The sequence below is a fragment of the Sinocyclocheilus grahami genome, unplaced genomic scaffold (assembly GCF_001515645.1).
Source record: "Sinocyclocheilus grahami isolate Dianchi unplaced genomic scaffold, SAMN03320097.WGS_v1.1 scaffold107.1, whole genome shotgun sequence".
NCBI classification, from domain to species: domain Eukaryota; kingdom Metazoa; phylum Chordata; class Actinopteri; order Cypriniformes; family Cyprinidae; genus Sinocyclocheilus; species Sinocyclocheilus grahami.
This window is the reverse complement of record NW_015505286.1, coordinates 410,025-423,123: the sequence shown is the minus strand read 5'-3', so window position 1 is coordinate 423,123 and position 13,099 is coordinate 410,025. Positions and strand designations below refer to the sequence as shown.

At 39.0% G+C, this 13,099-nt stretch overlaps 1 protein-coding gene across 1 annotated transcript in view; it reads left to right on the top strand.

Annotated features, from left to right (window-relative positions):
• The first annotated feature begins 9,114 nt into the window (after nt 1-9,114).
• Nucleotides 9,115-13,099, top strand: part of kif4 (kinesin family member 4) — a 214,291-nt gene continuing 210,306 nt past the window's right edge. Inside the window, exon 1 of the mRNA XM_016276974.1 lies at nt 9,115-9,348. The gene's annotated coding sequence lies outside the window, so the exon portion shown is untranslated. The remainder of the gene's footprint in view (nt 9,349-13,099) is intronic.

Sequence of the window (13,099 nt, the reverse complement as noted above, 5' to 3'; positions counted from 1 at the left end):
ATTATCTTTGAAAAACTCTTCATCCATCTTAAACTTGTTTAACTCAGACCTAAGCTCCCTATTTTCCTGCAAAAGACGGGATAGTTCTGCACTGCTTTGCTCACAGAACTGTCATTCTGCTCTTAGTCTCTTAGCAGCTGGTTTGTCTGTTCTCTATATTCCTCCTCTTCTGCAGCTCCTGCCTCTGCTTGATCCCCATATCCCTCTTCTTCTGCAGCTTCTGCATCTTCTTGGACTCCATCTCTCTCATCTTCGTTCATGTTGTTTTGTTCAGTTTGGCCTCCTCCCTCAGATTCTCTCAAATTATGTCTATGTTGTCTGCGGGCATGCCGATCTGACACTGTGGCTGTGACTTCAGAGTGACCCAGGTGCAGGGTTGGAGCCCAGTCTGGATGAGACTCGTCCATCTCATATGCTGGTTTACCTTTAGACAAAAAAGTATCCATATTGAAACAAATTATTGCAATCAACAATGGGAATACTAATATATATATACACATACTAGATACTTTACGCTTCAGTTCCAACTGAACTCATGTGGCAAACAATACTCACAGGTGTCAAACATACAAGTGTTATTAAGAGAATTTCTTGTGCTTCAGTCACAGTGATCAAAACTAGCTCTCTAGTTCTGGCTGGGTTACACCTCGGAATATCTGAGTGGCTCAGCTGAGTGTTTTGTTTTGATCACATTCATTCAGCGCACTTTATTTGAATTAGCCTAACTTAGCTTGCTCACTTTGCCGCAATGTCGACAATGCCTATGACTACTCCTCTCGGGAACAGAACAAAATGAGAACACAATCATTTACTAGGTGAAGTTTATACACTTACCTGAATGAAAATGCTTGGAACACACTTTTAATGATCTTGGGATGTCTGCGAAGTGTATGTCCGTGCGTCTTATGGCGGATATCCAGGCCATCCGTCTCCGCTTGGTTACATCAGACACATGACTCCCTTCATTCTGTTTCCAGGCCGGAAAACAATAAAAAGAAAGTCCGTTGTCTAATTTCTTGCCAAGTTGATCGTGTAAACGGACATTACATCCAACAATACAACAGGTTCTTCCCATGACTACAACTTCCTCGACGCGTCACAACAAGTGGCCTCACAATGTGACGATTTTTCCCATCAGCCACATCACGCCCCCATCCCCTATACCTCTCAGATTGATGGATGCACCTGTGCACTTTGAACTGGCTTATATTTTGTACGTTCACATATTTAGAAACAAGTGTGAACAGTTTTGAATTATTGTAAACGTTGACAACTGTGTTGCAGTTGTGCTTAACTTTTGCTTTCTTGTGTTTAGGGTTTATCATGGTGCAGATTGCATTTAGTGAGTGAGAATGTGTTTAGAGTTTTGCAAAAAGAGTGCATGAGATCTGCAAACAGTGTCTAAACTGCCTGAACTTGTTTAAGGTTTTGCAGAAAGAGTGATTTATTTGACAAATTGGTTTAGGCTATTGAGAATTTGGTTCAAAGAATGGGGTTTAGTGTCTTAGCAAATGTGAAAAACTGTAACATCCTCCTTACTGCTAACCCTCAAAAACTGTATCCTTTCTTTCACTCTTTGAACTGCCTCTGCATAGGACACCTTGCTCTAATCCTTCACAACCTGTCCTGCAGCCGCTTAGCCTGAACAATTAATTCTAATTAGAGATGCACTGAATATTCGATAACCGAAATTATTCAGCCAAAAATAGCAAAAAAATTATATATTTTGGTGTTCGGCTGAATAAGCGAAAAGGCAGAATAATATGTACTGAACAATAACTAACGCGATAAAATAGAGGCACGCACTAATGCAGCAATTATGTCGGTAGTGTGAAAGTATTTAAAGGAGTCATAGGATGCTACATGTACTTTTACAAGTTGTTTGAACTGAAATGTGTGTTGGCAGTGTGTGTACACAACCACCCTACAATGATAAAAATCCACCCAGTGTTTTTTTTTTTTTTTAAATCTGGTTAAATGTTTTCCCCTTTCTCAAATGAGCCGATCTCAGATGCCCCTCCCACGATAGTTTGATTGACAGTAGCGTTTCAGCACAGACTGGACTGGTGTCTTACCTTAGACCCTCCCTGAGTGAGCTGTCATCAGTCCGCCATTGTTTCACAGCTGGAGCAGATGTAGACAAAAATGACTCCTAAGCGATTGAGGTGTTCTGTTGTTGGATGTAATAATGAACATAGCAGTCGTCATTTACTCCCGACATTTGAGCCACTGAACTTGCAGTGGATTACAGTGTTTCTGAAGGGAATGTATCCCCGATCTACATAAATCTATATTTGCGCAAATCATTCATGATCCAGCCTCATCTACAGAAGAAGTGAGTATAATGTTTTGTAATGAATCTTTGCAAATCGCCTTTCCTAATAATGTGCTAATTAGCAAGTTTCATGATGAATGAGGCTAAAGTAAACAGTCCCTCAGAGAGTGGCTCGGAAGAGAGGGGCGGGGTCAGCAGAGCTCATTAACATTTAAAGGAAAATGCTTCAAAACGGCTTGCTCTGAAAAGAGCTGTTTTTGACAGGGTAAAAAAGGTGTTTTTTACACTACCACTGAGACATTTTAACCAAACTATGTTACAGACTTTTCATTAAGACCATAAAGAATCATATCAACTTGTGGAAAATGGGCATCCTATGACCCCTTTAAAACTATCAGAGAAAGACGCAGAAATCATTACAAGCACGAAGCACGACAGCGAGAGACTGTTTAGTGCTGCATCAGGTCTCCGATGAGAAGAAGAGGTGGCCAAAGCTGGTGGTCAAGTTACGTTAAGTTGATGATTGAAATCGTGAAATTACCTCAAACGATTAGTAAATAAACTGCAGAATGTTATATTTTCTAATGCACGCATGAATTGCATGCATTCTGACAGCGCTGCACGAGTTAGCGGCTTCAGGGTTCAAAGTCTAAACTAGCACGAGGAAAATCTGCGCTGAACTTGTTACTTGTCAGTTGCTCAGTAACATTTTTGTGAATTTTTTTAAAAGGCATGTGACAGTGTGATACACGCGACAAACATCTTCCCAAATTCGTAATGAGAATCATTTATAAATCTGCATGCTGTTGTCAACAACACTGAGATCTTCCTGCGGGTTTCTGCCAAAATAAAAGTCGAGAAAAAGCAACAACTCCATCGACATTCATAAATGATAGTATTGTAATTTTACTGTCGTTCTGTAAAAAAAAATAAAAAAGTAATACAATAATAATGATAATAATAATTACCCTACAACAGCTCTATTAATACATTTATTATAACATTCACACATAGTGTTCAAATTGGGGTTTGTAATATATTCTAATGTTTTAAAAGAATTCTCTTCTGCTCAGCAAGGCTGCCTTTATTTGTACAGTAAAAAATACATGCCCGATTCAAGTCTCAAAAATGGCCAGAAAAATATAATTTTACTAACTTATTCATTTTAAGTTAAATTGTGCTTTGTTGGTATAATGTCTGCTAGAATGTTTTTAAAAAATGTTCAGTGTTAAGTAAATATTTTTAAATTGTTGTTTTGTAATTGATTTTTTATTTGAAAAGCAGGACAAAACAGTAAAAAGCACATTTTGGCATTAATTAAATTAATTAATCGGTATTCGGTATTTGGCCTTCGGCCCAGTGTTTCATTTTGTTCGGCTCCGGCCAAGAATGTTCATTTCGGTGCATCTCTAATTCTAATAATACTAATCTCTCTAGTAATAAAAAAGGGGGGAAACAATGGCTTTTCCAGCACAGACCATAAACTGGTCACCTGAAACGCTTGCTACTCCGGTCTCCATCGATCACTCTCAGTGCGTTCCAAACGGGATATATCGCCCTCCGAAAGGCACTTCGGAGTGAAAACAATTATGGACACCATATTGAAGGGTCGTTCCTAACCGAAGTGCTCAAAACTAGCCACTTCAAAGGGCCTTTCGGAATGAAGGATTTCGAAGGGTACAATTGATGGACACTTCGGGCTCCCATGATCCTTTGCGCAGATTCTTTGCATGATGACAGCATCTCTGTGTGGGCACGGGATAATGACGCAGAGGGCACTTCAAGAAACAGTTGTTTGGTCCTCTACACCCTTCAACCCTTCGAAGCTCTCATTCCGGAGGGCAGAGCATGTGAGCGGAGCGGTAATATTTCCTTAAGAGCGCAGATTCCGCTCCGCTCGCTCAACCCAGAATGCCGTTTGGTGATTAAGTTATGGAGTTCAGATATTGTTTCAACGAAGTTGCAAGCCTTATACATAAATGTAAAGTAAAAAATCTAAGTTAAGAATGAGCAGGGAGAAGAAACTGAGAGGGAGTGCGGGGAGAGTTAGTAAAGATTCATATTGGAATCTGAAGCGGCACATGGCCAGAAAGCACGAGGATGTGCTACGCAAACATGGTGCCGCAAAAGGTGAGCTAGTTACATACCATAATAAATGTAAAAAGGTAGGCTAAGGTTATATTCGGTTGTACGGAGCCCCGATCATGACATGCAGACAAGCACGGCCAACAAATTTAGAATAGGCTAGTTCTCTTTTATGCTAGGACTACATTATGGCCACGAATTAAGAATTTATTTTTTCGTTTAGTCTAATTTATGGCCACGAATTAAGTATTTGTTCTCTTGTTTAGGCTTAGCTGCCACGAATTCATTAGTTCGTTAATTCGTTCATTCCCTGAGCAAAATATTAACGGAGCGCTTGCTTGTGCGGTTAGAGCGACTGAGTGGAGCGCACGTCCATAGAGCGGAAAACATAGCGGAGCGTCACACCGCTCCGCTTCGCTCACATGCTCTGCCGGAGGGTAAACCCTTTGAAGGGATTAGGGCATAGGGATGAGCCCTTCCGAATGGAACGCAGGCTCCACAGCAGACTTCTACCCAACAGTCAATGCGACATTACGTCACGAAAGTGTGGACTCAGATATTCCAGTGTTTCTCAACCTTTTTTTAGTTACGGCATAGTTTTGATAAGTAAAAAAATCCCACAGCACACCACTAAGCACTGAAATATAGCAAAACTGCACATACATGCATTGCTTCAAATGGCATATTATAACTGAACATTATATTAAAAGTAGTACTCAAATTTTACGTGAAACTTGAGCTTAAGTCAGGTATGAACACAAGGTCATAGCTAGCTTTATGTTATTGGTGATGATAAAACAATAAAAATGTACATATCATTGTTGTCGGGCGGAAACATTGTATGTCCAAAACCACTACCACTTTCAGGAAATGTGGGGAAATGTTTTTTTTTTTTATAATTAAACAGCATTGTCAGCATTGACGTCATTCACCATAATAATCAATGAATATTCGAAGATGCCAAAATCCAGCACAGCGGATGGTTGTAAAAACTGCCGGGATTTAAAGGGGTCATATGATGCTGCTAAAAAGAACATTATTTTGTGTATTTGGTGTAATGAAATGTGTTTATGCGGTTTAAAGTTTAAAAAACACATTATTTTCCACATACTGTACATTATTGTTTCTCCTCTATGCCCCGCCTTTTTGAAACGTGTTGATTTTTACAAAGCTCATCAGTCTGAAAAAGCAAGGTGTGCTGTGATTGGCCAGCTATCCAATGCGTTGTGATTGGCCGAATACCTCAAGCGTGAGGCGGAAATGTTACACCCCTCACATACTGTTGATGCCGTGTCCCGGCAGGAGCGACGAGACAAAAACATAAAACCCATTACAAACGAGGCATTTGTTGCATCCGGTGGGGACATAATTACTGATTATAATGACTTATACTGTATTTTTACGCGTTGCGTTGCACTGCATCGTGCCGCGTAAACATATAACTCTGTCTGCATTTGTGATCAGAAAAATGACAAACAACAAGTGCTACTCTACTGCCCAAAACTCGCATTTGAATCATCAGTGGCAAATCCTTTAAATGAAAACGTACTTACATGAGTCATAACTGCCGGCATTTTAATCTAACGTTACTCTCCCAGGAGCAGTAAACAGTCCTCCATTAAATGCGCTGCACACATCTGGATATTTGGGTTAAACTGTTCTGGAACAGTGTTGTAAATACCACTGATTTGTAGTCGTGTCCTCTTTTGGAAGACCAAACAAAGTAGTTTCACTTTCACAATGAAAAACACAGCGGCCTAGCATTAGGGGAAGCCCTGGCTTAGCGTGCGCTGAGGCCGGGATAGAGTGAGCTGAGGCCGGGCTAGCGTGAGCGGAAGCCCCGGCTTAGCGTGAGCTGAGGCCTGGCTAGAGTGAGCTGAAGCGGCGGGGTCGAGAACGGCGCACCCGACGGATCCGACGAATGAGCGGCATCCACATGTGACGGACCCTGGCTTGGATTCCGCTTCGTCCACGGTGAAAGTTGATATATTCCCTCAGCGACCAGCACAGATCAGCTCTAGGCATGACGAAGCGGATATCGTCCTCTTTTGGAAGACCAAACAAAGTAGTTTCGCTTTCACAACGAAGCACACAGCGTCTTCACGACATGGCTGCAGCGTCAACAAAACTACAGCAAGACTAAAAGTTAGGCCTTCTGTCTTTGCGTGAACATTTGGGCGGCGTTATGCAAATCTTCCCACATAGTGAGGTAGATATGTAGGGGCGTGTTAGAATGAGCCGTTTTAGGTAGGTGTGGCTGACTCTGAACTTTTATAAAGAATATCTCTTTGGATGTGAGACTTTAGTCTTTGTAACATTACAGATCTTCTTTATGCACCAAAAGCTTGTAACACTCCAAAGAGAAAGGAAAAATTGAAATCGCATCATATGACCCCTTTAAATTCCCTAAGAAACTGGATAACCTTTCACAGGTGAGAATGTGAGAGAGGGGCGGAACCATAGATATGTGAGGATTTTGGTATCTTTGTATATTTATTGATTATTATGGTGAATGACGTCAGGTTGACCCTTCCAATATGGCGGTCGGCTTACGTATAGTGGTCCATCTATGTATACATATCTATGATTAGAACGGCCGCATCTGAGGCAGTGAGTGCTTCGCATTACGTTCTCATGAACTTACAGGTTATTAAGTTTTGTAGCTATATGTGCGCTCAGTTTTTTGTTGTTGAATACATTTGGCCAAAATGTCATGATATGAAAGATGAAGTGCAATGCACGGGGTATGTAAAACAGACTCTTCTCCACTCTTCAAACACACACAAAACATTAGCCTTTATAGACATTGTGTTTCTTGAGTAAAGAAAATGCTGTACTTATTCAAACATCAGTCCTTTATTCACCCTTACATTGAGAACGAACAGAGAACCTCAAACTGAGTTTGAGGATCCAATGGCGTTACAAGGTTTAGTCACAAGCTCTTTTGAATGCTCATTGGTTAAATATTTGTAAAACCCATAAAACGGACAGAAAGATGACCAATAGCATTGATTTAAAATAAAAATAATGACGAAATGTAATAGAGATAGAAAGTTTTGATAATTTTCATGGCACACCTGACAACCTGTCACGGCACAGTGGTTGGGAAACACTGAATTACACAACATTTCTGTATACTGTTTTGAAAAAATATATATATATTTGAAAAAAAAAAAAAAAACTTCACAGCAGGGGGTTGTATATCTCCTTCTTTTGGGTTCCTGCCCATGTATGGGTGGAAGGAAAGAGATTGTAGAGTAAAAGCCTCAACTCCCTGCTGTGAAGACTTTTTTTTAAATGACCAGAACAAAATATACAACAGTATACAGCAATATTGTGTCATTTTTCTGGTGCAACCTCACACAATCAACAAGGTGCGTAGGAAAAAACAGTTATTTTTGGACAGTACCAGCAACACTTGTGACCTCAAGGCAGAGCCGATCCTCCCTATATGCAAAATACGCAAGCTGCGTATAGGGCCCCCGAAACACCAGGGGGACCCCTTGCTCTCAAAGATGATTTAATTTTAGTTTTGTTTTTTAAATTTGGCCAGCAGTAATGAAAACATGAATGATCATTTCTTTTAATGCGGTGCGCTGTCGCCCTTTCTACGTAAAAATCTGTCAAATCATGTATGTGAATGTCATACAGTCTTGCTCGAGACTAAAAAAACTAGTTGAAAGCGTACCGAGCAGTGGAAGAGACACTGTTTCTCAAGTGCTTTCCGCAAGTGCGATTCAAGACGGAGTGAAACACGAACAAATGCGTTTCATTCATTCGTTCATAACCACTCATACCTCACAAAAAACATTGGTGCATTATGTTTTTTAATGTGAATATACAGGTATATCAGCAAACATATAGTTTTAATGAACATATACAGTATTTATATAAAAAGTAATATGAACATCTATCTATTGTTTGTTCTGACTCCTTGCCGTCACAAGTGTTGCTAGTATACAGAAATGTACATAAAACATGCCAGAGTGTACAAACTATTGATTTAATAAAAAAAAAAACTGTATTTTTGTGAAAAATACTACAACTCTTCTTTGCTTTTTATTAACAATGTTCTCCAAACTGGAGTAATCTTTAGTCTCCTGAAGAAAATTAATGAAATTTGGCTTGGATCCTGACCATTTTTTCTTATGTGAGATTTTGCCCAAATAATAAAAGGTTGTACAAGAAAAGTAAAGTTATTATTATTAATTTCATTGGAATAATACATACATATATCAAAATTATTTAACTTAAATATATTTATTTTCCTTCTAATGAAATTTTCCATATCCTCCCAAAAATCATTGAGTATACAAAATTATAAAACAGATGGACAATAGCCTACTCCTTTTCCATTTAACAAAAATCACAGGAATAATCAATATCCAAATTAAATCTCTCTAACACACCTTTATCTGGATATATACCATGTAAAATTGTAAATGTAACATCTTTTATCTTATTATTTAAATAGTATATTTCACAAATACGCCAAGCTTTATTCCAATTTATAGTTCTAAATACATCGGTCCACAATAAGCTTTTATGAGTAGCTGTATCCCCTTATTATATTTCTAATTTATTTATTAGTCCAGCTGTTTTTAATAATATCAATGTCTCCTAGAAACATGCTGTCTTTAACATATAATGCCTCAGCGTATGTTGATAGACAGCTTTGCGGAAGTTAAACGACGTCATTGGAAAGGGTCTATAGGCGGAGCTAAATTGATCGGCCGCTACGTAATGACGTCAAAGGCGGAGCTGGTTATTTGAAAGTGGCGGGCAGAGTCTTTCTTTAGAAAAACAGCTATTCACGGATTTTAATGACAGAAACGGTTAACGAAGTCTGTCTTTACATAAAATAGCAGTTTCTTGGGAGTGCGATTAAGATTGTCCTTTCGTATTTAAAATTTATTCGATTTTTTGTAAAAGGGAACTTTTATTGAGCTTTACTCCGAGTACGATAACAACAGATTACAGCGTTGAAGGTAATGACATGCGTTTTAAACATCCTGTTTTGTTTGTGTGTTGTTTAGTGCAGATGTATGTAGAATGTGTATATAAAGTTGCGTGATATTGGCATTAAGGGCAGTTCAGTTTTAGGGCCTTGTTGTATAAATCTGTTTTTATTACCTTAACGTTACATCTTAAAGACTAGTCTTAAATGTTAAATCAGTTGCATACAAACTTATTTTGGACCAAAAAGTAAGACTTAATCCGCTTAACATGTTGCTTTACATGTATGTATGGATCTATGCAGCATGCACGTGTAACCGTCATCTGCACAACAGAAGTGGTTTGTTGTTGTTGACTTCAGCCGCTTTTCCACCGAAATTACCTGGAACAATTTGTCCCAGGAATTTTTTTTCCCCAGACCTGTTGCTGTCTGGGTTTACATCGCGGTCTAAAATACCGAGAAAATTAGGCAAATAGCAAAGAGTATAGAAGACCAAGAGGCGAAACTGTAGAACTGTCCATTGCAACAGCGGCGCCCAGCAGCAGCCCTGCGTTTCCGCCATTTTGGGGTGAAAGCACTCGGCAGTCCACTAGCTTCTTGGTCCGTGTATCTTTTGGTCCCAGTAAGATTGTTTAATTAAGTAATTAATTAATTTGTTTCAAAGTAAATATTTTACACACTAATACAAAAAGGAAAGAATAATGCTTTGGCTTGGGTATATACAGAGCTGGGTAGGTTACTTACAAATTGTAAGCCGTTATTGATTCCAAATTACATGACAAAAAATTTTGTCAGTAACGTAATCCATTACATTACACATTTTAGGTAATCTAGTCAGATTACTTTTAGATTAATTTTGACCTAACTCGTTTATAACATTGATTTAAACCGGATAATCTTGTACCATAATGATTTAAAAATACAAATAGTGAGAAAATATATTCCTTTCATTGTAATTAACAACATGAAGTACATTAAACATTATATTACGTCAGGGTTTCCCAAATTGTGGTTCGTAAATGAACTGCAGGGGCTGTGTGAGTTTAATGAAAGGCTAACAAGTAATGTAAATGTAAAAATGTTTAAAAAATCATACACTTACTAAAAAAAGATTAAATATTTTATGTTTACCTTCATGCCATATGACCATTCACCAATTTCAGAGAACCATGAACATGCAAATGTGATACTTAATTATTAAAATATTTATTTTAAAATCTCAGGGGTACTTAAAGGATCACTGATTATGATTTCACTTTTTTAAAGTCCCCCTGTAGTGAAAATCAAGTTTTTTTTATGTTGTTTATTTGTCTATGTGGTGTTTTTAATATGCTTTTAGACAAACCATGTGCCAATCTATTAATCAACACCATTACTGAGTATTTTCTCCTTAAAACTGTAGTTTCCCAAAGGCTGACCCAGAAATATGGTTTGAAACATGGTTTGACCCAGAAATATGGTTTGACGTTATTGGTTTGTGACATAGCAGACCAAGGGGTTTGCTACGTCACAAACCAATAACCAATCACGTCAAGGGATAGATTCCTATCACTAGCGTGCAAAATATACCAATACCAGCACAAAACCAAAAATAAATCGGAGCAAAAAACCCATGAAGCTGTGGTTTAATGTGAATTTAGAACCGCTAACTTGCATTATAACCCGTGGCAAAAGTGTAAAAGTAGCCCGGAGTCAGACGCACCTCTCCCGCAGCTCCGTCTGCACTTCACACGCGTATGCTCGCGGGCGCGAATTAACCATCACAAACTGCTGCATTCTAGTCTTCAAGGCATTTTACAGTAGGGGTTCAATCTTCAACTGGCTGGCAGGAACCGCCACTGACAGGTCACATGACCTGTCAGTGGCAGCTCCTGCCAGCCAGTTGAAGATTGAACCCCCACTCGCATTTTAGGACACAACATCGTTGAGTAAGTAACTTGTAACTCGAATGTTACAGTATTCACTGTAGTTGTCCGCTAGTAAAAACATAGTTTTATCAGTCATTATCCGTGTATGCCAATGTTTTGCGGTTACTACAGTTCAGTGGATCAGGAGGCGCTGGCTGGTGTGACTGAGTGGAGGCGGGACTAATTTGCATATTCATAGATCCGCGTATAGTAAATGAGGCAAAGGTGTAGAGTTACGTTCAAGCTATTTTAAGGCATGAGAATTATTTTCACAAGAAAAAACATTTAAATGTCATTTTGATGATCAAAGATAAGTTTTAAGGGATAAAATATGACTACAGGGGCACTTTAACTTTAGTGTGTTAATGTTGCTGTTTGTGCATAATAAACATCTGCAGAGTTACGATGCTCAAAGTTAAATGCAAAGGGAGTTATTGTCTTTTACAGAATTGCTGATTGACCACCCCTTTAAAGTAAATATGTTGGGTTAAAGGGGTTCAGAGGACAATAGGGCTGGGTATCGTTCAATTTTTCGATATCGATACCTTGACTTCGATACCAGTTCCTGAACGATACATTTTTCGATACCAATTTTATGAAATCAATTTGAACAAGATTACATTATCTAAAAAAAAAACTTTGGTTTTATTTTTCAGCTCGTTGATGTTTATACAAACTCAAAGACTCCTCTCCTGAGCCACTGCACAAAGAAACAAAATGTAACCAACACAATAAATCAGTGCAAAATAGTTTTAATAAAGCTCAAATAGTCTTCAGTTTACACATCTGTTAGGCTACATTTACACTAGTTAGTGTTCGTTTTAAAACGCATAGCTCAGACAGAATCATGATTTTTTTTTTTTTGGGCCCCCTTCCCTATTAATATAATAGACCTAATATTACCACCCAAGCAAACAAAAATATTTCTTAATCAGTGGAAACCGATACAGTGTTTTCTATCGGAATAAACGCTTGAGTTCAGTCAATAAAAATCTAATAGTTCTTAATTTGTTTGAGAACTGAGAAAGACAATACCATATAGTCGTGGCCACATAACCACCTCCGCGAGTGCATTATTTCTCTAATAATTTTAACGGCCTGGAGTCCCAACCACACATCAAGACATTGTTCAGATTAGGGATGTCAACGATTAATCGATGATCGATTAATTGTCGATAAGAGATGCAATCGATTAAAGCTATCGATGGTCGATTAAGGGGCCATTCACATATCGCGCCTGAAAACGCTAGACGCGCCGCTTTCTGCTTTTTTCCAAAGCGTTCGGGCGCTTGCGCTCCGGAGGCGTCTGCCGTTGCTAAGCAACCGTGACCTGCGCTCTCCATGAAGACTTCGGGAGTTTCAGCAAAGGATAAATGGATTTGCAGCACTAAAAATAGCTTGCAGTAGCTCTGCTACTAAATTTATTTAAAAATGGCTATCCCTGTACAGCTATGCTCAGCTGTTCCTTCATCTTGGCTGAGCTTTCAATGTTGTTACGGGAAAGGATGAAGCTGATTGGTTGGTTCTTGTCACATGACCCGCGGTGCGCTTGCTGCATTCTGAAAAGTTGAAATGTTTTTATCTCGATGCGGCGCAGACGCGCCTGGAAAAATGAGCTTGTCGCACCGCGTGCGCGTCGCTTCCATTATGAGCGCGCCTGCCGCGCGTCTACATTTGAATTAACGAACTTGAGCGCGCAAAAGACGCGATATGTGAACGGACGCGTGTAAATACCTGCGTCTGTGCGTCTCTCAGCAGCGTTCAGCAGCAGCGTCTACTAATAGCGAATCTTTAAGTTAAACTCCTTCATGAACCTCGCTACTGAGAAATGTCATGTAGCTTTTCAGCTGCGAAACTATTTTACTGATAAATTCG